At 42.2% G+C, this 21585-nt stretch overlaps 1 long non-coding RNA gene across 1 annotated transcript; it reads left to right on the top strand.

The window, feature by feature from the left end:
• The first annotated feature begins 18771 nt into the window (after nucleotides 1–18771).
• On the top strand, nucleotides 18772–19482 carry LOC118501501. The gene is made up of 2 exons (XR_004904126.1): nucleotides 18772–18903; nucleotides 19385–19482. It is a non-coding gene; the product is annotated as an uncharacterized LOC118501501 (long non-coding RNA).
• The last annotated feature ends 2103 nt before the right edge of the window (nucleotides 19483–21585 follow it).

Raw genomic sequence — 21585 nt, 5'->3', positions numbered from 1 at the left:
TTCTTTACTTGTAATTTTTCTATTTATCACCTTTTTATAGTAATATGCAATATACTGCTCATAGTGAGTTTTTTTACCTTTTAAAATTTTATTTATTTACTTTTAGAGAGAGAGGAGGGTGGAAGAAAGTGAGGGAGAGAAACATCCATGTGTGAGAGAAACTTTGACTGGTTGCCTCTTGCACACCCCCAGCTGGGGACCTGGCCCATAACCCAGGAATAAGCCCTGACCCAGAATCGAACCAGCAGCCTTTCAGTTGGTAGGCAGACGCTCCCACACCAGCCAGGTGTTGCCTTCCGTTTCCTCAAATGTCTGGTGATTCTTGGCCAGTCATTTATACTGAAGACCTAAAGAGTGAATTGGACTTTCCAAGCAGGGGGAAAAACTTTGTTGATAATGCTTTTTTTTTTTGTCTTTGTCAGTCTGTGTCCTTTTTATTCCTTTACTTTACTGACATTTTAGTGAGGTTTGAGATGGAATGAGAAAAGAATGCCAGGATTCCACTACCTGGAAAATCCCATCCATAACTTGTCAATAATAGCCTTTCGAGAGGCTACTAAATAACAATTTTAAAAAATAACCAATAGCAATCAAATATTAATCAGTGGCTTCCTCTGGGACATGGGAACTTAGAGTGAAGTGAGTAGATTTTACTTCCCATGTGACATACTTTTAAATATGTGTGTGTGTATTTATATTTGCATATGTACATATAAATTTAAATGTGTATATATTTAAACCACACCTTTCATAGTAGAAATGAGAATACTTTAAGCAATTTAGTCATTTGCAATAGTTTTTGCTCAAAAATTACACTTATAGCAGGGGATAAGATTGTGGTTAGGATTGAAATTTCTATTATTTCTTTCCTATTTGAATTCTTCAAATTTCTTTTTTTTTTTAAATATAAACACAAGTATACATGTGAATTTTACTTATTTTTAATCACATTTTATTGATTATGCTATTACAGTTGCCACCATTTTCCCCCTTTGCCTCTCCACCCAGCACCTGCTGCTCCCGCGGGCAGTCCTGCTCTGTTATTCATGTCCCTGGGTCATGCGTGTAAGTTTGTTGGCTGCTCCATCTCCTATACTGCGCTTCACGCTCCCCTGCTTGTTCTGTAACTTCCTATTTGTACTTTTTTAAAAAATTTATTTTTACTTTAATTGTTGTTCAAGTACAGTTTTCTGTCTTTTACTCCCATCCCGCCCACCCCCCCCCCCAGTGCTCCCCTCCTCCCTCCCATTTCCACCCCTGCTAGTTTTTGTCCCTGTGTCCTTTATACTTGTTCCTGCAAACCCTTCCCCTTTTCCCCTGAAATTCCCTACTTCTAAGTCCCCTCACCTCTTCACCCATTCCCTTATACCCACATATCATCTGGCAACCATCAAAATGCTCTCTGTATCCCTGATTCTGTCTCTGTTCTTATTTGCTTAGTTTGTTTTTAGAGTCAACTGTTGATAGATGTGTACTTTTTGCCATTTTATAGTTCTTGGTTTTGATCTTCTTTTTCTCATATAAGTTCCTTTAACATTTCATACAATAATGGTTTGGTGATGATGAATTCCTTTAGTTTTTTCTTGTCTGGGAAGCTCTTTATCTGCCCTTCCATTCTAAATGATATCTTTGCTGGGTAGAGCAATCTTGACTGTATATCCTTGCTTTTTATGACTTTGAATATTTCTTGACAATCCCTTCTAGCCTGCAAAATTTGTTTTGAGAAATCAGCTGACAGTCTTATGGGGACTCCCCTGTAGGTAAGTAACTTATTTTCTCTTGCTGCTTTTAAGATTCTCTATTTTTAACCTTTGGCATTTTAGTTATGATGTGCTTTGGAGTGGGCCCCTTTGTATCCATCTTGTTTGGGGCTTTCTGAGCTTCCTCTATTTGTATGTCTTATTTACTTCACCAAATTAGGGAAGTTTTCTTCTATTATTTTTCAAATAGATTTCCAATTTTTGTTTCTCTTCCCTTCTGGCATTCCTATGATGTGAATGTTGGACTCTTGAAGTTGACCCAGAGATTGTTTATATTATCCTCTCTTTTTTTTTTATTTTTCTTTCTTCTTGTTGTTCTGATTGGTTATTTTTTGCTTCCTTATGTTCCAAATCATTGATTTGATTCTCAGCTTCATTATCTTTACTGTTGTTTCCCTGCAAATAGTTCTTTATTTCAATTAGTGTATCCTTGATTTCTGACTGGATCTTCTTTATGCTGTTGAGGTCCTCACTAAGTTTCTTGAACATCCTTACAACCAGTGTTTTGAAGTCTGCATCTGATAGATTGCTAATCTCCATTTTGTTTAGTTCTTTTTCTGGAGTTTTGTTCTCTTCTTTCATTTGGGCCATGTTTCTTTGTCCCCTCATTTTGGCAGCCTCCCTGCATTTCCTGTGTATTAGGTAGAGCTGCTTCGACTCCTTGTGTTGGTAGTGTGGCCTAATGTAGTGGGTGTCCTTTAAGGTCTAGTGCCACAGCCTTCCCTTTCACCCAAGGGTGCACCCTTTGTGTGGGCTGAGTACATTCTTTTCTTGTAGTTGGCCTTGGTTGCTCTTGGTAGGTCAGTGCGAGGGCCAGTCAGCTGCAAGGATTGGCTGTGACCACTGATCACCACCCTCCACTGACAATGGAGGATCATCTGTGCAGGGGCAGAGTTGTGGTGCCCTGATGTTGTCTGTAGATGTCCACTGGGTACAGGGCCATGGGGTTTCCCAGGTGGTGCAGGCCAAGGTTAGCTCCCACCTGTCTTTTGCCCAGGGTCACCCTGCCTGAGCTTTAAAGTAGTCTGAGATGGCTGCTACTTGTGCTGAGCTTGGAGATTCCCAGGCAAAGTGAAGCTGAGAACCTGGGCTGGCTGCTGCTAGTCCCAGGCCTGGCACCATTAGCAAGATATACTGGCTGTGGGTGGGGGGGGCAGCGGGTGGGGAGTGAGGTGGGACTGGGGCTCACTGAGGCCAGCTGTTGCTCATTTGAAAGAATTTAAGAAGTTGTGAAGCTTGCGTCAAGACCAGCCATTGATATGGAAACACCACTGTTAACAACTGTAAGTTGGGTGGGATGGAGCCTCAGGGGATCTCCAGGGCAGGGCAAACATTGTTAACCCGTCTGATGGCGACTCAGATATGGCAAGGCTGTGTTTGGGGGAGGGTTCAGAAAAGGGTCAGTGGCCTCTACTTGCCTTTCTCTCTGGGAGAAAGCTGTCCTGCAGCTCTCACCTGATGCCAGACACTTCAGTTCCTCCCTGTGTGCCACTGGTGCCAAGCTGTTACCCTGGTGCTACAGCTCAGAGGGAGTGTTCTGAGTAAGTCCATGTGTGGGTTCTTGAAGAGGAACTGCTGGGGGCTCCAGAAGTTTTTTCCACAGACTCAGTCCCACTGGTTTTTGCAGCCAGAAGTTATGGGGACTTATCTTCCTGGCCTTGGGACCCTAAGGATGGGGCCTGGTGTGAGGTTGGGACTCCTCGCTCCAGAGATGCCCCTCCCGAATTTTTATCCACCACATATGGGTAAGGAACCAGCTCATTTCACATCTTCTGTGCCCCTCCTACCAGCCTGGGTGGATGTGGTTTCTTTAATTCTGTGGTTGTCAGACTTCCTTTCAACTCGATTTCTGATGGTTTGAGTGATGATTGTTCTATATTTTAGCTATAATTTTCATGTGGTTGTGCGAAGAGGCAAGACGTGTTTACTTCTATTCAAAGTTCTGAAGAAGAATTTCTCTAGGTTATTTTATGTCAGCTTAAAATGGCTTTGGGTTGTTAACAAAGGTTTTTACTCAATTTGAACAAAATTTGATCAGGTCCCTAAAATGGAAAACATTTTATATTATGATGTCTTCTGGACTCTAACTGTAGACTGGCTGCATAGATTGGTATTTTAAAAGTACTAGAGAAACTAAAGTTAAAGCTTTGAGTAAGGCATAAGGAAGAAACTGTTTATCTTTATCTGTTGCAAATGCCTTATGTCCAAGAATGAAGGGCATAAAGGCAGTGATATCGGCTGTAGTACCTCACTAAAAACACCCCAGGAGAGTCAAAGCCAAGATTTGGATCCTTATAGGTTCACCTTGGTTTTAGCCACCACACTAACCACAGGAACTAAGTACCTCGAAACAAATCTGAGAGGCCAGAGGATGCCATTCTTCCTGGAATGTTTGGGAAAAGCTTTATCCAAAAAAGGGGGATATCGAGACTGGGTAACAGTTCCCTGATCTCAGGGGCAGGGATTACTTAAGACTGTTCATAGGTCTCAGTGAGTTGTTTTTTTTTTTTTTTAAAGATTTTATTTATTTTTTTTAGAGAGGGAAGGGAGGGGGAGAGAGAGAGAGAGAGAGAGAGAGAGAGAGAGATCAATGTGCGGTTGCTGGGGGTTCTGGCCTGCAACCCAGGAATGTACCCTGTCTGGGAATCGAACCTGGGACACTTTGGTTTCCAGCCCGCGCTCAATCCACTGAGCTACGCCAGCCAGGGTTAGGTCTCGGTGAGTTTTAGAAGGAACATATATTTGTAGGAGTTAAAACTTGCTGGCACTCTGCCTGTTCCTCCTTGTACATAAAGATATTCTTGATTTCCATGTGAGGAAGAACTCTCTACTTAAAAACTTAAAGTCACTGGGCTGTAAAGGTACAGTGACCAAGTCGGCATGGTATTAGAGTAGGATAGACTTGTATATCATTGGCACAGAACTGAGAGCCTTGCAATAGATCATCCTTATATAGTCAGTTGATTTTTAAGGTAATTGATTTTTAAGGTCAGGTGTTAAGGTCACTCAGTGGTGAAAGAATAGCCTCTCCCTATGTGGTGTTGGAACAATTGGTTATTCTTGCTGGGACTCCTCATTTTCCTCATTGTATATAATAAAGTTATTCTTGATTTCCATGACAGAAATAAATGACTCTACTTAGGAACTTAAAATTACTGGACCACAATGAAATTAAATTATAGAGCAACACAGAGGAATTTGAAGAACTCCTAAATATGTGAAAATATAAACAAAACACTTCTAAATAATCTGTGGATTAAAGAAGAATTCACATGGGAAATTAGAATATATTTTGAACTGAATGAAAATGAAAATGTAGTGTATCAAAATGTGTAAAGTGCCACTAAAGCAGTGATTAGAAGGAAATTAATAGCTTCAAATGCTCCCATTAGAGAAGGAGAAAAGTCTAAAATCAATGATCTAAGCTTCTACATTAAGAAGTAAAGGGCATCTTTAGTGTTGCAGGTTTGATTCCCAGTCAGGGTACATGCATGGGTTGCAGGCCATAACTCCCAGCAACCGCACATTGATGTTTCTCTCTCTCTCTCTCTATCTCCCTCCCTTCCCTCTCTAAAAATAAATAAATAAATTTTAAAAAAAGAAGTAAAGGGCATCTTTCATTCTTAGGTGGGTCTCTTGTAGACAGCATAGATGGATCTTATTTTCTTATCCATTCAGCTACCTTATGACTTTTAATTGGAACATTTAATTAATTTACATTTAAAGTGAATATTATTACGTACATATTTATTGCCATTTAATTTATTTATTTTGAAGATTTTATTTATTTACTTTCAGAGAGGGGGAGGGAGAAAGAGGGAGAGAAATGTCAGTGTATGAGAGATAAGTCAATTGGTTGCCTCTCGCATGCCCCCAAATGGGGACCCGGCCTGCAACCCAGGCATGTGTCCTGAGTAGGAATTGAACCAGCAACCTTTTGGTTTGCTGGTGCAGGCAGGTGCTCAATCCACTGAACCACACCAGCCAGTGCACAATTTTATTTTTTACAACTATTTTCTTTTTCCTTTCCTTTCCTTCCCTTCCCTTCTTTTTTTCTTCTTGAAGAAGACCATATAACATTTATCATAATACTGGTCTGGTGGTAATGTAGTAAAACTGTCATCATTTGCAGATGGCATGGTACTGTATATAGAGAATCCTAAAGATTCCACCAAAAAACTACTAAAACTAATAAATGACTTCTGTGATTTAGCAGGATACAAAATTAATATTTATAAATTGGTTGCATTTATATACACCAGTAATGAACTACAGAAAGGGAAACTGAGAAAGCAATCCTATTTATGAGTGTATCAAAAAATAAAAATAAATATCTAGGAATAATTTTAACCAAGAAGGTAAAAGACATGTACTCAGAAAATTATAAGACGTTAAAGAAGATACTAATAATTGGAAGCATATACTGTGCTCATGGATAGGAAAAATTAACATCATTAGAAAGACCATGCTACCCAGGGCCATCTATAGATTCAGTGGAATTCCTATCAAAATACCAATAGTGTATTTCACAGAACTAGAACAAATAATCTAACAATTTGTGTGGAGACACAAAAGACCCAAATAGCAACAGAATCTTGAAAAAGAAGAACAAAGTGGAAGGTACCACACTACTTCATATCAAACTATACTACAAGGCTATACTACTCAAAACAGCATGGTACAGGCATAAAAAACAGGTCTATGGATCAACAGAGCTGAATAGAGAGCCCAGAAATAAACCCATGCTTATGTGGTCAATTAACCTATGATGAAGGAAGCAAGAACATAAAATGAGGTAAAGACAGTCTATTCAATAAATAGTGTTGGGAAGACTGGACAGTTACATGCAAAAAAAAAAAAAAGAAAGAAGTTAGACCACCTACCTTCTTAGACAATATACAAGAATAAACTCAAAATTGATTAAAGACTGAAATGTAAGACTCGAAACCACAAACTCCTAGAAGAAAACATAGGCAGTAAAATCTTGGACATTTCTCTTAGCAATATGTTTTTGACATATCTGCCTGGGCAAGGGAAACAAGAAAAAAACAAATAGTACTATATCAAACGAAAACATTTTTGCACATCGCGGGGAACCATCAATAGCATGAAAAAACAACCCCTTGAATGGGAGAACATGTTTGTCAATGGCACATCCCATAAAATGTTCATACCTAAAATTTATAGGGAACTCAGACAACTCAACACCAGAAAAACACTTTTGTATGTAATAGTGAAAAACTATGAGCAATCTAAATGTCACTAGGAATTTTATTCAATAAACTACTGTGTGTTTAGATGATACTGCATGGAATAGTATGCAACCATTAAAAATCATGCTGTAGAACACAGGTGGCAAACACAAGGCCCACAGGCTGAATCGAGCCCTCCACCTCATTTTATCCGGCCTGGCACCTTGTTTCTACCTGGCGGCAGCGCTGAGCTCCTTGCCCCTAGTTAAGGAGTAGTTACATTTATACAGTCCCAAAATTACATTCGGCCCTTAGAAAGTATCTGGAAGGCCAATGTGGTTCCTGGTGGAAATGAGTTTGACACCCCTGCTGCAGAAGATTTACACTACATGGGTAAGTATCATTTTGCTAAGCACAACACTGAGTTTGTTTTCATGACTGTGGAGGGTCCTGGCCAGGTCTATTGTGGGACCGGTAACCCTGAGAAATGAAAGACAGTGTGTGTCACTGAGGAGCACCAAGGATTTCCTTCCATAGCTGTAGGATGGACCCACGAGTGCTGACATCCCCCAGTGCCGGGGATCCTCTATGACTTGCTTCTTAAAGTGCAATCCGTGGACTGACAGCATCCTAGACATGCAGTGTCTTACTAGACATGCAGAATCTCCATCTCTACCCTAGACCTACGTAAGAATCTTCATTTTAACAAGAGCCCCAGGTGGTCCCTATGCACACTGAAGTTGAGAAGGCTTGCTCTAACCCGAGTAGACTCTGCGGGGCGCACAGACCACCTCTCTGGGAGTGCCCATGGAGAGCTGCACTAACTCACCCGTACCCTGGGTCTTGTGAACAACTGCGTGCTGCTTGATTTCCTGGTCTGGCAGTCAGCCGCAGTGAAACCAACGTTGGTGGAGTTCAGGCCACTCTTCTTTCCCATCTTTGGAACAGACCAGCCTCAGTCGTCTGGACTACCTCTTATGTAATGAGTCCAGGTGAGCGGTTCCCAAAACGCGTGCACTAGAATACTGGCTCATTCATATTCTCAGTGACCACTTATTAAACCGTGACTGCGTACCCAGCTCTAGTACAGAACTAGGATTACAGCGGGGAACCAAACAAAATCTGTGTTCTCACGGGGCTGATGATCATCTAGTTGTAAAAGGTCTGAACAAATTAAAAAAATAAGAGATAAGAGGGATTTGTGACCAAATGTATTTACTAACTAGTTTTTCACATTTTGGTATTACAGTGCATTGGAAGCTACTCTACCGCGGGGGTGGATAGAGTAGGGTGGGCAGAGGTTGGGGATACGCAGTGCGGCATTTTAAAAGTCAGTTCGTCAATGGAGCCTCTTTATTAGGGGGATCCTGGTAGGATTCATGTTCAGTAGGAAATACTTTGAAAAACATAATTCCAAAATCTTTAGGGTGAGAGTGTTTTTCATTGTTGTTACTGTTATTCAGGAGCTCAGAGGATAGAAATCTATTTTTCATAAAATTCAGAGATGTTTCTTCTCTCCTTTACTTTCAAGTAATGATACTTTATACTCATTTAACAACTAACATTCACAGATGCATAAGACACACTGACATTACCCCATAATGTTGGTCAGGCCAAACGAAGTGAGGGAGGCTGGTATCTTCACCCACCAGTAATTGATGAGAAAATGGTGAAAGAAGGAGAAAAAGTATTGAAATACAGTAGCAGAGTGTGGCCGCAGAATTCTAAGGTGGCCCCCATAACCGTCACCCATTATGTTGCTCTTGTGCTTATGTATCTGATATGGCAAGGGGATTTTGCAGTTATAATTCACTTAACTAGTCAGTGGACCTTAAGATGATCTGGATGGTCCTCGTCTAATCACATGGGCTCTTTTAAAAGCAGAGTTTTCTCTGGCTGATACCTTGATTCCAGCCTGTGATATCCTGAGTAGAGAACCCACCCATACCGGCCTGGCGTTTCGCCTGCAGAGCTGTGGGTCTGGTTTTGAGCTCTTAGGTTTGTGGCAGTTTGTCACACAGCTGCAGAAAACCGAAACACAGCGCTGGAAAGCGACCATGCCTCTCCCTTGACAAATGAAGAAAATGAAGCCTAAGGTTCTCCTAATGTGAGTGTCTTAGACGGTGTCTGAGGCTACTTCCTGAGGCTGTTTTCTACTCGAAGATGCACTGGTTTGAACATTCACCTCTGCTTCTGGAGCTTGTCTGGCAGAGTGTTTTCATTTCTCATATGGTGTGCACTGGACACAGCTACTCCCTTCAGGGAGCTCACGAGTCTGATGAGGGCAACAGCCAGGTGCCTAGAGCTGGTGCATGAGCAGTGCTCTACGGAGCTGTGCACGGAGAGGAGGGGTGGGCTCTGCACCCTCTTACTGGAAGAATGTGTACTTCCTATTAGGGTTTTGGTGATATGTGGTATTATGAAACCCTATTATTACCTGCAAGAACTTCTAGGATGAGTTCATGGAGACTCTTGGTGTTTTTATTAACGAGGAAACCAACACCGGGAGAGGGGTTGTGACTTGTCCAAAGGCACATTGTGGCATAGTGCAGAACCTGTTCATGGACTCAGACCCACTGACTCTGGGACAGAAGTTCCGGTATACTTCCTTTTTTTCCCCCTAAAAAGAAGCCAATCAACCTCTTTCCCTTATCTGTAAAACCTACAAAGGATAGCAGAGGACTGTTAAAATAAAATTTTCACAGACAATTTACTGATTAGTAGGCTTTTCTTCAGCAATTCGTGAATGGGGCAGCACCCAACCTAGCAGACAGAAAGGAGCTATGTAAGGAAAGAGATTTTCATAGACCAAAGTGAGCAGGAACAGGAAAGTTACACTGGGCATTTGTGGAGTGGTTTGAGCAGGGCTACCTTCTTATGGAGCAAGGAGGATGGCTTGGAAGCAGGTCAGGTAATGTGTGCTGAGCAGCCAGTACTCACTGGGTGACCTGGGCCTGCCTTTTGTGGGAGAGATGAGCATAGAAACTTTGTTAAGTTTTGGTTTCCCAGCTGGGGGCTTAGCATGAGCAACTCCATCTGGGGCCTAGTCTGGCTACTATAACAGGACAAAAATCTTTAGTCCAGAATTGTTCCATTTCAAGGAAAAGAAATCATTCAAACAAGCGCGAGCCCTAGGGGAACTCTGGATAATGGAACCTGGCTCCTCACTGGGCTCAGAGGAACTGAATGCTACCAGTCTGCTCTGTTCCCGCCTCTGGGGCTGTGTGGCCCGCTTTCTCTGACTTTCTGAGCGTCTGCTCCTACATCTATTTGCTCAGAGTCCATCCTGGCCTCCCAAGGTAGAGCCTCTTAACCTACACAACCCCCAGCTTGGTTCCTTACTGTCCTTATGTAGTATTGCTGGTCATTGGGTTGGGGGGGGGGGGGCGTTGAGGCACCTGGGAGCTGGTGTTTACTCCTAGCCTGTGGGTAGGGCAGCATCTTTAAGAAGTCTGTTATGGAGGTAACTATTACAAGTGCCAGGGGAGTGTGGCTGTTGCCTGGCTTGATGCAGCTATTTTAAGAAACTGCCTCTGCCCAGGCAAGATACACTGTATTATAAAGATCCCATTCTGTTCTTCCCATTCGCTGTAAATCTTGTTATCTAGAGATGATTTACTAGTATGTCACTTAGTTTGTTATTTAATATTTAATTCAGCTCTTATTGAAGTTTTTGTCTCTCCTTCTTGGATTCAAATATTTGGAGGGCATTCAGGGACATACATTTGTTTCATGACTCTGTTTGGTCCCTAGAACTATCCCTTTCTACGTGTGTCCAAAGGGCAGTCCCAACCTTGGTGTGTCCTGACTCTGAGGGCAAGAACCAAACCACCCTGGCTGGAATCATGGTGACCAGATGGGATGATGCTGGAGCTGTTTGTTCCCAGGGCCCAAGACTTGGCTGATGTAAATGCCAGGTGATGTCCGTGAGCATGATGACTGCCTAGGCTCCAGGGCCACATTCAGCCTTCTAACTCTTCCTGTGATTCACCCTCACTGGGGGCTGTTGAATCACCACAGTCAGGATAAGACGCTGAATCTTGGCACTGAAATTAAGTAGTTTTCCTACCCCGGGGGACGTCATTAACTGCGGGGAGAATCAATGACAGGCTCTTTATGACCCAGGGCTTCCTGCTTAGTGCTCCCCAGGCCATTCCATCCAAAATCAAGAGATGCTGCCATCTTGAAATAGACATACAAATTGCTTTTTGTAAAAAAAAAAAGTTGCTTTTTGTTATGTATCCCGGATATTTATCACTCTCCTCTACAACCCAGACCTATATCCTTTATGTCAAAGTGATTGTAATCTGGCCTTCGGAAGAGGGGAGAAAAACTGATGATACGTACTGTCAGCTGACTGACTTGGGTAAGCTGATAGCTGTGATGTTGTTAGACTCCTCACTCTGTCTTCTGTGACATGTGTTTCATAGCACTGTCGTTCTGTATTCATCTGCTTAATTGCATCACTGAGCAACCTAGTTTATTGTGCCAAAAGTGTTCCTTTGCTTTCTCTGTTTCCCATTCGTGTTTAGCTTTTCTTGATTCCAGTCAACTCCTCAAAACGTTTCCTGCTAAGAATTCAGTTTAATTATTGTAGATTAAATGTCTGGGTTTGTCCGGAAGAATTCTAAGCCTTGCTTGGCTGATAACTAATTATGAGCTCAGGCAAGTCATGCTGAAGAGAATGAAGATAACTAGCTTTGGCTACCTCTTGGCATCAAAGGAGAAAATTTATCAGAAGTCACTTTACTTTTATGATTCAATGCCCTCAGTTTCAGGGGTTGGCATAATTGTTGTACAAACAAGGGCTTCAGAGCAGACAGATGTAAATTCAAATCCCAACAAAAGCATTGGTTAGCCATGTAGTCTTTGTCCAGTTTGTGAGTCTCATTTTCATTCTTACCTGAGAAGTTGTTTTGCCTTACTGCAACACTCCTGATTGCCTTACTGCATTATGTCGGGGTTCAGCGAGGTGATCTAGATAAAATGTAACATGCATTATATTGCAGCCTCTCCCCCACTCACTATCACTTCCTATCCCCTTACGCTCTTTTTATAGCATTCATCAATTTTTATATTTGATGTAATTTACGTATTTATTTTCCTTAGTATCTGTCTTCCTCTACAAGTACCACAGGGATAGTTTTTTATTTTTGTTTACTACTGTACCCCCAATGCCTATGACGGTATCTGGCGTATAATAAGCATTGCATAAAGAGTTGTACAGTGAATGTGCAATGAATGTGATTCTTACGGAAAAGAAAAAGTCAACAGACTTTTTCTGTAAAGGGCCAGATAGTAAATATTTTAAGTTTTTTTAATTTTTATTTTATTTTTTATGTCTATAATGGGCTTTATTTTTTTATCGTTGTTCTATTACAGTTGTTCCAATTTTCCCCCACTGCTCTCCCTGCCTCCTGTTCCCACAGTCAGTCCCCGCCCTGTTGTCCATGTCCGTGGGTCACTTATACATGTTCCTTTACTAGTCCTTTCCCCTTCTTTCCACCCTTGTCCCCACCCCCTCTCCCTCTGGTCATTGTCAGTCTGTTCCTTGTTTCCATGCCTCTGGTTCTATTTTTCTCATTTGTTTGTTTTGTTCATTATGCTCCTCTTATAGGTGAGATCACACGGCATTTGTCTTTTGCTGCCTGGCTTATTTCACTGAGCATAATACTCTCCAGCTCCAACCATGCTGTTGAGAAAGGTAAGGAGTTCCTTCTTTCTTTCTGCTGTGTAGAATTCCATTGTGTAAATGTCCCACAGTTTTTTGATACAGTCATTTACTGATGGGTACTTAGGTTGCTTCTAGCACTTGGCTGTTATAAATAGTGCTGCTATGAACATAGGGATGTACAGGTTCTTTTGGATTGGTGTTTCAGGATTCTTAGGGTATAATCCCAGCAGTGGAATCACTGGATCAAAAGGCAGTTCCATTTTCAGTTTTTTGAGGAAATTCTATACTGTATTCCACACTAGTTTGCATTCCCACCAACAGTGCACTAGGGTTCCTTTTTTCCACGTCCCCGCCAGGACTTGTTGTTTGTTGATTTGTTAAGGATGGCCATTCTGACTGGCGTGAGGTGGTATCTCGTTGTTTTTCTGATCTGCATCTCTCTGATGGCTAGTGATGTTGAGCATCCTTTCATATGCCTATGGGTCCTCTGTATGTCCTCCTTGGAGAATTTCCTGTTCAGGTTCTTTGCCCATTTTTTAATTGGATTATTTGTCTTCCTGTTGTTGAGTCATATGAGTTCTTTATATATTTTGGAGATCAAACCCTTGTCTAAGGTATCATCAACAAATATGTTTTCCCATATGATTGATTCCCTTTTCATTTTGATAATGTTTTCTTTAGCCATGCAGCTTTTTAATTGGACCTAGTCCCATTTATTAATTTTTTTCATGATTTCCCTTGCCCTAGGAGATATATCAATAAAAATATTACTGTGTGGGATATTTGAAATTTTACTGCCTATGTTTTCCTCTAGGGCTTTCATGGTATTGTAACTTATATTTAAGCCTTTTATCCATTTTGAGTTTGTCCTGGTATATGGTGTAAGTCAGTGTCTGGTTTTATTCTTTTGAATGTACCATTCCAGCTCTCCCAGCACCATTTGTTGAAGAGGCTATTTTTACTCCATTTTATGCTCCTGCCCCTTTGTCAAATATTGATTGACCACAGAGACATGGGTTTATTTCTGGGCTCTCTATTCTCCTCCATTGATCTATGAGTCTGTTCTTATGCCAGTACCAGGCCGTTTTGATTACTGTGGCCCTGTAATACATTTTGATGTCAGGTATCGTGATCCCTTCTACTTTGTTCTTCTTTCTCAAGGCTGCTGAGGCTATTCCTGGTCGTTTTTGGGTCCATGTAAATTTTTGAAATATTTGCTCTAAATCTGTGAAATATGTCATTGGTATTTTAATAGGGATTGTGTTGCATCTATAGATTGCTTTGGGCGGTATGGACATTTTAATGATGTTAATTCATCCAGTCAATGAACACAGTATATGCTCCTGTTTTAAGTGTTGTAGACCAGACAGTGTCTGCCGTAACAATTCAACTTGGTTGTGTAACATGAAAGCAGCCCCACAGACAATACATAAAAAAATGGGTGTGGGAGTTTTCCTGTAAAATACCACTTCCAAAAAAACAGGCCTTGAGTTGGATTTGGCTGGCAGGCTATAGTTTGCCTGTCCCTCTTTTAGATCCATTTAGTATCTCTGCATTCTGATGTGTCATTTCTTTAAATCATTATTTTAGGGACACCTTCTGTTTTGCCTCCAATTTTAGGGAAACATGAAAGTCCATCCTGAATATCTTTTCTTGGCCCTCCAGATGCAATGTCTTGCCTTTTTCATGCTGCCCCTTGATGCTTTGTCCAGTCCCTTTGCCCTCTGGCTTCTGGTTGATTCCAGTGTCCTGGAGACAGTGGAAGGAATTCAGAGCAAGGGAGGAGAGCTGGGTGCTTGCTCCCCGGCTCTCCGTCTGTCGGCAACGGTTTGTGTAGGGCTGAGTTCCTTTCCCAAAGCCCCAGCTATTTTCAGCTTCCCATTCTAATGTTTCTAGGCCTAGGATGCTTTATCAATTTTTGGCAAGCCCTCTTAGCTCTTTTCATACTTTTGTAAACAGTACCTTCATTAAACTTGCTTTTCTTACCCACTTTAGAAGGGGCCATCTGTTTTCTGCCAGGTCCCCGACTCAGGCTCTGTCCCAGGGAAGAAACACACAGTGGCCGTGAGCTGCAGCCCCCCCCTCATTCCCACCCACAGCAGCCTGGGGTCCCACCCTCCACAGCAGCTTCGGAGCTCCTTTGTGGTTGAAATTTTGTGTTTTCTACTTTCCTGACGGGAAGGACAGATGAGAGAGGAAATCACCTGCTGGAGGTTGACAGTGAAGTGTGAGATTCTCCTTGTTTCTCAAATTCATCAAAAAAGAGAACAGTGTCAGGATTTTTAGGTTCCAGACTCAGGCTTTTCACCCAGCCCTGTGTTTTTGGACAAATTATTTAACTTCTTTGAACCTCGGATTATTTATCTTTAAAATGAGTATCATAATCCCTGCTATACAAATTTGTATATTTGGTGTGATTACAACTTAATAAAGAAGTAAAAGCCCAACAAAAGTAATTTGTAAACAATAAAAAGGAAAAGAACTAATTTGTAGAACATGAAGTCTGATGTAAAAATCTTAAGCATGAAAATCTGTAAGTAGTTTTTCCTCTTCCTTTATTTTCCCAATTTCATTAATAAGTATTTATTATTTTTATTATGAGAAAAGGAGTAACAGCCTTTGTGAACTCTAAAACTACAAAGTGCCCTGAGGACTAGAATGATCGTCATCAACTTACCCTGTGGATTTGAAACACTGTGGCTCGGTGCGCTTCGCTTTTCCTGTTTGGAGGCGGATCCCCTTGCCTGGCTCTTTCCTCTCGGGTCCCCACAGCCCAGGCAGGCAGTACTGGGGGCTGGCAGAGGCCCTGACGTTCTGTCTCTCTCACTTCCGCTGCGGCACTACTCACCCCTGAGGCCGACCCTGCCTGGGTCTGGACTGACTTCAGCACCTCCCAGCTCCAGGCTACCAGGTCTTTTTGCCTTCTGGGTGAGCTCAGACCTTGCAGACAGGAGTATCCGGCGCCAGGCTCTCCTCAACGCCACATTCTTTTCTCTGAGCTCCTCCCGGGCATGTGCCTTGGCCTCTGAGCCTCTGAAGGAGGATGGGAGAATGGGGCTCCTTGGGTGTTTTTTATTGACTCTCTTTTCTTGTGTAGTTTTGGGTGAAACCTTTTCTTTGTGCCTGTGTTACGTGATGTTTCCGTTTGTGCCTTCACTCATACCTCCCAGAGAAAGGACTTTCGTCCGGGTGGGCCGCGCACCACACATTGCCCATCGTACACGTACAAAGTTGAAGTCCCGTTCTCCACCCTTCTCGGAGTCAGCCGCCGTCATGAAATGAATTCAGGTTATCTTTTATGTTACTGTGATGTTTTCTGGTTTAGAAGTGATAGATCACATTTGTGTGATCACATATGGTCTGGAAGTGTTTGTGTTGCCGTTAACAATTAAAAATAAATGTTTCTGTTGAGTGTAGCATACATACTGATGTTGTACAAACCCTAAGCCTGACAAATTGTAGTGTGCGGGGGTGGTGGGGGAATCGTCCACTGAGGTTCAGGCGATAAGGGAGGTTTACTGTCTGTAGAGAATTTAAAAACAAAAGAAAAGCAGTCATTCTGCTTTAAAGGATCATTACCCTTTGGCTATTCTGAACAGTGTCAGTGATGAAAGAGTCCTCTCCACGGGGCTGGCCACTCCCGTGGCCCCCTACTTTGGTATGCCCCTTCGTTGAACACATCTGTGAACCACTCATCTTCCACGGCTAGAAATGGAATTGGCCGGCACCTGGAGGGCTCACCTGTAACACCACGGATTTACTGTGCCTCTATTTTAATCTTATGTAAATGGAGTCATGCAGTGTGTCCTCTTCCAAGTCTGGCTTCTTTTGTCCATCATTATGTGTGTGTATAGCAGTAACTTGTTCACTTCTGTTGTGTAATATTTCCTGTTATGAATATACCAAAATGTCCTTACCCATTCTTTGACTGATTATCACTAGGGTTGATTCTGTTTGGGACTACCATGGACAGTTCTGCTGGGAGTGTTTTTGTGTGTGTCTCACAGTACATACGTGCAGGCCTTTCTTTTGAGCATATACCCCAAAGTGGAAGTGCTTGGTTATAAAGTATGAGTGTGTTCAACTCTAGTGTATTTTGCCACTTTTTACAATAGTTCTGCCGGTACACAGGCCCACCAGCAGTGTGTGAGGGGTTCGGGCCCTTCACAGACGCACTGACACTGTGTGTAGTCGGCTCCTGACGTTTTGACCGTTCCGGAAGTGGCGCAGCTGTGTCGTGCTGTGTTTCTAATGTGCATTCCCTGGGTCGCTAATGAGTTTAAGAAACTCGTATATGTTTATTGGCCATTTGGATAGCTCTTTTGTGAAGTGCCTATTCAAGTCTTTTGCTCCATTTTTTAATTGAGTTGCTTGTATAATTGGTTTGCAAAAGTTATTTATATAATCTGGATAAGCTCATTTTTCACTTATATATAATACCTTTTCTTCTATCAATGTTGCATTTTGGAGCACAGCAGTTTCTAATTTCAGTGTAGATCAATATATTATTTTTTTCATTTTGGTTAGCGCTATTTGTATCTTGTTTAAGAAATCTTTGCCTACCCCTAAGGTTAATTCTCTTACATTATGATCTGGAAGTTTTATTGTTTTGCTTTTTATATTTAGATCTATAATCCACCTGGGAATGATTTCTGTGTATGGTGTGAAATAGGGGTAATTTTTTTCCATGTGAATATCCAATTTACCCAGTAATTTTAAAGCAATGATAGTGTTACCGAATGAGCCCATGGGGGTCCCAGATACTGTTACCAAAACAAGCCCCCTTTCCCGGGGTCCTTCTGGACAAGTTCGTCTTTGCCCACTGCCAGGTGTTAGGAATTATGGCTCTCGATGCCAGAGTTTGGTGAAGAGGAAAGGAACTATTTATTCAAAAGTTATACAGGTTTAGAGTAATGCCCGAAGGTCGCCGTTAAAATCTCAAAGTCCCTTAAAACACCCACAAACACACACAGTCCTTCCTTCCCCGCTTTGCCCAGTCAGGCCAGTCTCGGAACACGCTGATCAGAAGCACTGTCCTCCGAAACAAAAAAGTACAGAGGTCCGCAGCTCACTTCTCCCGGTTCCTGTCAGTATTCCGTGCCGGGCGGCAGGCCTCCCGTGGTCCCCAGCACCATCAGACCTCCAGTTCTTGATCCAGAACCCTGTGGCACCACCGTCTCATGGCCCACCAGCAAGAGTCGTTTCACCCCTTTCCTTCCCACTGCTCTCACATCGTCCCCTCTCACTGTCTTGCTTTGCTCCTCCTAGTCCTGTATTGTCTCTGTCCCTATCCCTGCATATAAGAGATGCCTCCTTGAGAGAATGGGGAAAGGCATCCCTGAGCAGAAAGTCTGAGTATGGTGCAGGCCGTGCAACAAAAGTCCACAGAGGACTCCTCCCAACACTGAAAAACAGTTAAGGAGATTCCTGAGGATAGCAAGGGACTGCCACAGTTGAATTCCAAACTTTGGGCTCGCTGCTAATCCACTGTGTGAGGCTCTGAAGGGACCAGAATATAGCCCTTTAGAGTGGACAAAGGGGTGCACTCAGGCTTCTGAGTCCCTGAAGGTGCACCTGGCTTTAGCACCAGCCTTGGGGCTTTCAAACCTACTGAAACTCTTTCAATGATATGTGTGTGAGAAACAGGGCATTGCCCTAGAATTCATTACTCAAGTGCTTAGTGACATTTGCAGCCCATCGCATAATTGTCAAGGAAATTAAATAACATTGTCCAGGGGTAGCCAACCTGCTTGAGAATGGCAGCCACCTGTGAGCTCTTGGAGGAAGCTGAAAAAGTTTGCCTTTGGGCAGCCTGTGCCAGTTATGTGTCGCAGCAAGTGCTGAGCCTGCTGGAGCAAAAGGGAAATACGTGGCTGACTGCTGAAAGAATGGGCAGGTACCAAGCCCTTTCTTCTCGACAATCCCAACGTCTCCCTCAAAATTGTAGGTAAAGTAATTTCTGCCTTTCTTCTCCCAGACCCTGACTTGGCTGCACTGGTACATGACTGTGCTGAAATAACTGATGAAGTGTATTCTAGCAGAATTGATTTGCAGGACCATCTTTTAGAAGAAGCAGACTGGACTCTCTGTACAGATGGAAGCAGTTATATGGACAAAGGAAGCGGAGAGGCTGGATATGCAGTTGTGACTCTTCAAGGAGTAGTGGAGGCCAAGGCCTTGCACCAGTAACCTCTGCTCAGAAAGCTGAGCTGACTGCATTGACAAGGGCACTGGAATTGTCTCATGGAAAGAGAGTGAATGTGTGTATCAACTCAAGGTAAGCTTTCCTGATTTTGCATGCACATGGCTTCATCTGGGAAGACAACTGTTAACCTCCAAATAAAAAAGGAGATTAAGCATGCAGCAGAAATTTTAAAATTATTAAAGGCTGTTCAGGTACCTTTACAGGTGGCAGTTATGCACTGCCCAGGGCATCAGAAAGAGGACACTAAAGTGGCTAGAGAAAGCAATCTGGCCGAACAGGCAATAAAAGAGGCTGCTAAAGGAATATTTATAATGCCATTGGTACTTGTTCTGGACTTGTCAAAATTGGACCCTAGATATTCGACTGCAGACTTAGAGAAAGTTAAGGGACGGGGTTTTAATGAAGAAGGCCCTGATAGCCAAGAGAAAAAGAATAAGAAAGGAGCTATACTGTTTTCCTGAACATTTAGTAGAGCCTGTCATAAAGCATTTGCACGAGGCCACACACTGTGGAAAAGACTCATTAACCACCTATGTCAAACTGTGGCTCACAGGTCCTGGAATTTCTAAAGCCGTAAGAAAAGTAGTTGCTAGATGTGTTATGTGCCAGGAGAACAACCCCAAAACAGAACCCCATCAAAGGAAAAAGAAAGCAATACCAAGACAGTGCCCACTTGAGGACTGGCAAATAGACTTTACTCAGATGCCAAGGGTCTGAGAGTGGAAATATTTGTTAGTCTTTGTTGGCACCTTTTCCAGGATGGATAGAAGCTTGTCCTACTAAAATAGAGAAATCTGTAGAGACAGTGAAAGCTTTACTAAAGGAAATAATCTCTCACTTTGGCCTCCCTGGCAGCATCCAGATTGTTAACGGACCTGCCTTTGTTTCGGAAATTACACAGGAGGTTGGTACATTTTAGGAATCAAGTGGAGACTCCACATGGCATGCAGACCTCAGGCTTCTGGGAAGATAGAGAAGATGAACCACACCTTCAAGAAAAATGTAGCCAAACTGTCAAGAAGTTCATCTTCATTGGGATCAAGCTGTACCTGTTATTGCCCTGCTCAGGATAAGGGTGGCTCCTCGAAGTGGGATTCAGTTGAGTCCCTATAAAATTGTGTACAGGTAGCCATTTCAGGTCACAATCGGTGTGAGAGATATGTGTATAGATAAAAACCCTGAAGGTAAAAAAAATTATGTACAACATTTAAATCAGACCTTAGCTGTGATGAATGACCTCGCCTGTATTAGAGACTTTTCTCCCACAGGTTTGCTGCATTCCTTTGAGCCTGCAGACAAAATGCTACTCAAGATTTGGATGACAGCATCCCCAAAAACCCAACTAGGAGGAAAGTGGACTGGACCTTGGGACTACTCCTCACCACCCCCACCACGGTGAAACTGACGGAAATGAAACCTTGGACTCATCACACCAGGAGAAAGAAAGCACTGGAAGAAGATCTGAAAGTCATCTTTGAAAAACAATGACTTATGTTCTTTTCTTTACCTCCTGTTTAAAGCCTTGTTATAGACAACTTATTCCATTCAAACAAGATGAAAATATTTGGGTATATTTAGCAAAATTGTTCTGAATATTTCTAACTTTTACTTTGCAGTAGGAACTTGTTGAACAAAAGTTTTACTTCATGTCTTATAAGTGTCTGTACTCCTTTAGAAAGCCTTATAAATTATACTGTGTTTGATGATATTGAAAAGAAAATGCCCTACTCTGATATTTATAATTGGGGACCAGTGGTAACTATAAAGGACAGGGAAATGTTTTTCCTTAAAGGTCACTAATGTACCCCAGCTAGAGAGTGTGCACCTTGTGTCACCTGTACTAAAACTGTCTTATGTTCTCAGCAGGCGTGAAAATGAATTGCACCACCACCACTGATGTATCTTATGCTCATGCTCCTGTTAAACTGCCCACAGGATGGTTTCTGATATGTAAAATGTCTATTCCTGTGTTGCAGCAAACAGCTCTGGGGGACCATGCTCTCTGGGAAGACTGACAGTGTTTATGCCTCAGAAGCCCCACTTGCCCTGGGTTCGATGGCATCTCTCCCTTATATCTGATTGCATCAGTGACTTACACCTTTTAGCCCTGCTGAATATGTGTCCTTAATTATATTTGTAATGCCAACCATGGTAACTTATTTAATGTAGAAATGAGCAGATTAGCCTGCGCTGTGGCAGAAGCTTTGAATGCCACCTTGCAAGCCATCAGTGCCCTTAGTCAAGAACTAAGACAAGTCAGAAAAGCAGTGCTGGATAACTGTGCAGCTATAGACTGCCTTCTTGTAAACATAATCATGGATGTGAAAAATTTAAAAGGACTCTGTTGTTTTAACTGATAGTTCGCAGCTCATAGAATAAAAAGTAAAGCAAGTAAATAATGTAATGTCTAATGTAAAACAGAAAGATTCTTTAGTATTGACTATCTAAACTAACCTCTTGGCTGGCTAGTATACCTGGTCTTTGAGAGGCATTTATTGTTTTTATCCTTGTCATTTTCTTCAGTATCATAGTTGTTGTTGCATACAATGTGCCTCCTTATGTAGGTTTGCAATTAGGTATATTCCTAACCACTCCCCTCCGCCCCACACTGGACAGTCCAATGCTAAGTTCTTATCTCATAGAAATGATATAGTTTAATACTAACGGTGGGGAATGATAGGGGACTCAAGACTTGGAGAATTTTAGCTTCAGGTAAAAAGTTATAAGACTAGCAGGTAATGTGTATGTTAAGCT

The sequence above is a fragment of the Phyllostomus discolor genome, chromosome 6, assembly GCF_004126475.2.
Source record: "Phyllostomus discolor isolate MPI-MPIP mPhyDis1 chromosome 6, mPhyDis1.pri.v3, whole genome shotgun sequence".
NCBI lineage: Eukaryota > Metazoa > Chordata > Mammalia > Chiroptera > Phyllostomidae > Phyllostomus > Phyllostomus discolor.
This window is presented reverse-complemented; position numbering and strand designations above follow the sequence as displayed.